General features: G+C 40.0%; 1 long non-coding RNA gene across 1 annotated transcript; it reads right to left on the bottom strand.

Moving 5' to 3' along the window:
* Positions 1–1,940: 1,940 nt before the first annotated feature.
* Positions 1,941–3,704, bottom strand: LOC118706380. Its single transcript, XR_004984008.1, has 2 exons — positions 3,416–3,704; positions 1,941–3,351 (listed from the first exon to the last, which is right to left on the bottom strand). It is a non-coding gene; the product is annotated as an uncharacterized LOC118706380 (long non-coding RNA).
* Positions 3,705–3,889: the final 185 nt, after the last annotated feature.

The following is a 3,889-nucleotide window of genomic DNA, read 5'->3' as shown; positions in this document are numbered from 1 at the left end:
AGCATGCGACGTGAGCAGACGGCGTCGCCCCGCCCCTTCCGGAAACGTCGGAGCCAATCACGTAGGAGAGCTTGTGGGGGTCCTGCGGGGTTTTCTACCGTCTGCGAGGACTTGCAGGTGAGCGGGTTGGGACATTTAGAAGCTGATTGGAAGCTCCCAGGAGACAAGTTTGACTATCAAGTGAGAGAAAAGGCCTGGAGGTGGGGAGACTCTCAGAATTAAGTATAAAATGTTCACTAAGCTCTCCTGTTGTGCTTACTGCCCTCCAATAGAAGGCCTCCTGTTTTCCCCTCTCCTGAACGACAAAATGGCCAGAATGAGGCTGCGAGGGTGATGGGTAGTGCTGTAAGGATATGTCCTTTTAGTTACCCACCTTCAATCTTCCTTCCAGAGCACATGTGTCAAACACAAGGCCCGCGGGCCAAATCCATCCCACCAGGCCTTGCAATGTGGCCTGCACCGCGCTGTCATCACTGCACTCTGCTGCGTTTCCCTCACAATGACAGTTTATGACTGTTCAGTAAACCATTCGGCCCGCGATTTAGGCTGGATTTTAGATTTTGGCCCCTTCTCTGATTGAGTTCGACACCCCTATTCCAGAGGCCAGTTTATGAGGGTTTTTTTTAAGGGGTCCTGTGATGTGAATAGGGTTTCTTATTGGCTCTGGTCACACTGCTGGTTTAGAATTTAGCTTTTTCCAAATAAGTTGGGCCCTTTGCTTTTGATTCAAGAATTTTTCTATTGCCCTGACCGGTTTGGCTCAGTGGATAGAGCCGGTTTGGCTCAGTGGATAGACTTATGGACTCAAGGTCCCAGAATCGATTCCGGTCAAGGGCATGTACCTTGGTTGCAGACACATCCTCAGTAAGGGGTGTGCAGGAGGCAGCTGATTGGTTTGTCTCATCTATGTTTCTAACTTCTTCCTCTCTGTAAAAAAATCAATAAAATGTATTTTTAAAAGTTTTTTTCATCTTTCCCTCTATACTTGAGATTTTATGACTAAAAATATCTATACTGCCCTTGCCGGTTTGGCTCAGTGGATAAAGCATCAGCCTGCAGAAGGAAGGATCCTGGATTTGATTCCAGCCAAGGGCACACGCCCAGGTTGAGGGCTCGATCCCCAGCAGGGGGAGTGCAGGAGGCAGCTGATCAGAGGTTATCTCTCATCATTGATGTTTCTGTCTCCCTTCCTCTCTGACATCAATAAAAAATATTTTTTAAAGTATCGTTACTACCATTTTTCCAGAGGTTTTGAAAATGTATAAGACTGTACTCAAGACACTACCCGGTAACCTAGGGTGATTACTCTAAAACAGTATTCTCTGCTTAAGAAGCTTCAGTGGTCCCTCATTGTCTGCATGACATTCAGGCTCTTTAGCAAGGCAAACAAAAGGATTCATTATCTTTTTAGATTGATCTCTCAGTGGGCCACAGCTCTTCAACCCCCATCTTCCACACTAGCCACACCAGCTGCAGCTGTAATGAGACTCTAGGAAGTCTTCTGGGCATTCCAACTCCCTATCAAGTTTCCATACTTGTGCTTTGGCTGGATCTCAGGCTGAAATACCCTTTGTTTCCCTAGGCCTGTTTGAACATTTACTCATCAGAAAACACAGCTTAAACATCTCCTCAGTCTCTTGTCTTGCACGATCATTTACCCATTCGTTGCTACTTCATAACTGTAATTTTGCTACTGTTATGAATCATATCGTAGTCTTCGGTGACCCTGCTAGCGGTTCTCAACCTGCTGTATAAACATCAATCATTAGCCTCCTTCACAGGCCCCAACCAGATAGAACCCACAACTTAGGTATGTCTCCTGATGTTCCTCTCGCATCTATGTTTCTCTGTCTTTCCCTCTGATCTGCTCTCTCTCAAAATCAATGGAGAAATATCCTCGAGTGAAGATTAACAATAAATAAATAATAAAAAAGCACACACACATTTAAACATATTTAATTACATATATTTTCACCAGCACATCACAATGAACTCACAAAAAAGTAGACTTAGCTCAGTTCACAACAATATAGATCTGTGAAAACACATTTTTCATCTTCTCTGAAGTTTACAATACTCATATAACTTTAAAACAGTTAAACATTTCAGATTAAATTGGTAAAAAAAAAAATATATAATTCAGACGTCAGAAACTTGTGAAATAAAAGGCCATGATAGAGAAACATTAAGAAATTTGAAAAATTACCAAACTGTCACAGTACATTATTTCATTATAAAAGCATTTCAATAAAACAAAGACTATGGAAAACACAGAAGTCAAATAAGAGATTTTGGTTTAGCACTTTCCCTGAGACTCGTTTTTAAAAACCAAATGTAAGTAAGGATGTTCAAAACTGACCCATTAAGTCTTGCCTCCTTAATGCTATGAGGAATACATTTAAGACAAGAGGCTTATGCTCAAATGGTCCCAGGGTTTTATTTAAATGCAGCTTGCTTGTGTCACTGCCACAGGGTTACCTGACCCATTGCTGTCTGGATGCTCTTCGTCTTAAAGAGCCGTCAGGATTTTTTCTCGGCCTACCATAATACAACACGTGAGACTGCATATCAAATGAAGACAAAGAGATTTGTTACTAATAAATATTAAATTTCCAAATGGATTTGGGAACAATATACATCAAAATTACGGTACAATAACACAGAACACTCTTCTGTTTTAAAAATCTTACAAAAATAGGAATTGGAGGCTAGTTGTCTTAAAATTTTAAATCTCAGATGTAACAAGAAAAAAAAAAACACCTTAAAAAAATTAAATTCATTAGTCCCAATAAAACTAAGTACAAAAGGTGTTAAGTTGATGTTTGGAATTAGATGAGCATGCTAATTCCAAAAAAAGTAGTTGGCTTCTTGTTCCTTTAATAAAATTGGTCCCTACAGTTCTTCTACTTGATCATTCAATTGCAATGACATGAATGTGTATATACATATAGGTGTATATATGCTTGTAAGTGATCAAGTAAGAATTAAATGTTTATTAGAACCTAAAATTTTATTTTTTACTTCAAACGCACAAGGTTCCTTCTGGGCTTTATACTATCAGAACACTAAGTAGTATGGATCACAATTTCTAGTCAAACTTTTTCCACATATTTTTACAATCATTCTTAGGATATCTCAAAGGCAGGCGGCAAAATACGACTAAACTGTAATCTCCCTTCATCATAATGAAATCTCAATTACAATCTAACAGCCAACATTTCAAAACATAATAATCATGCAATACCTTAAATATAGGTATGAAATGATGGCTCTACCCACCAAGAATATGACGCATTCACATTCCTATTAATTATTTTAGTTAATGCCAGTGCCCCTTTGCACAGGTTGGGACTTAGCTCAGTTCACAACAATATAGATCTGTGAAAACACATTTTTCATCTCCTCTGAAGTTTACAATACTCATATAAATGCACAAAAAAGCATTAAAAAAATTGTTTAAAGTTAGACAAGGAAGCCAAGGTCATAACTATAATCAGAACTTTAGAGGCTTGACACCGTTGGGCTATAATAGATGAAAAATTTGCATGAAATATTATATTTAACTTACTTGTCCTGTTTGTATCACACCATCTTAGTCTAACTGCTTGCAAACTCATTGATGCATGGATCTGGCAAATGCCTCTTACCACCTGCCCTCTTTGATCAGGTGAAAATGGAGCTTATGTTTGTGTTAAAAAAAGAATACCAGCCAGAACCGGTTTGGCTCAGTGGATAGAGCATCGGCCTGCGGACTGAGGGGTCCCGGGTTCGATTCCAGTCAGGGGCATGTGCCTTGGTTGCGGGCACATCCCCAGTGGGGGGTGTGCAGGAGGCAGCTGATCAATGTCTCTCTCTCACTGATGTTTCTAGCTCTCTATCTCTCTCCCTT

This window comes from Pipistrellus kuhlii, unplaced genomic scaffold (assembly GCF_014108245.1).
Source record: "Pipistrellus kuhlii isolate mPipKuh1 unplaced genomic scaffold, mPipKuh1.p scaffold_m20_p_1, whole genome shotgun sequence".
In the NCBI taxonomy this organism is placed as follows: domain Eukaryota; kingdom Metazoa; phylum Chordata; class Mammalia; order Chiroptera; family Vespertilionidae; genus Pipistrellus; species Pipistrellus kuhlii.
This window is presented reverse-complemented; position numbering and strand designations above follow the sequence as displayed.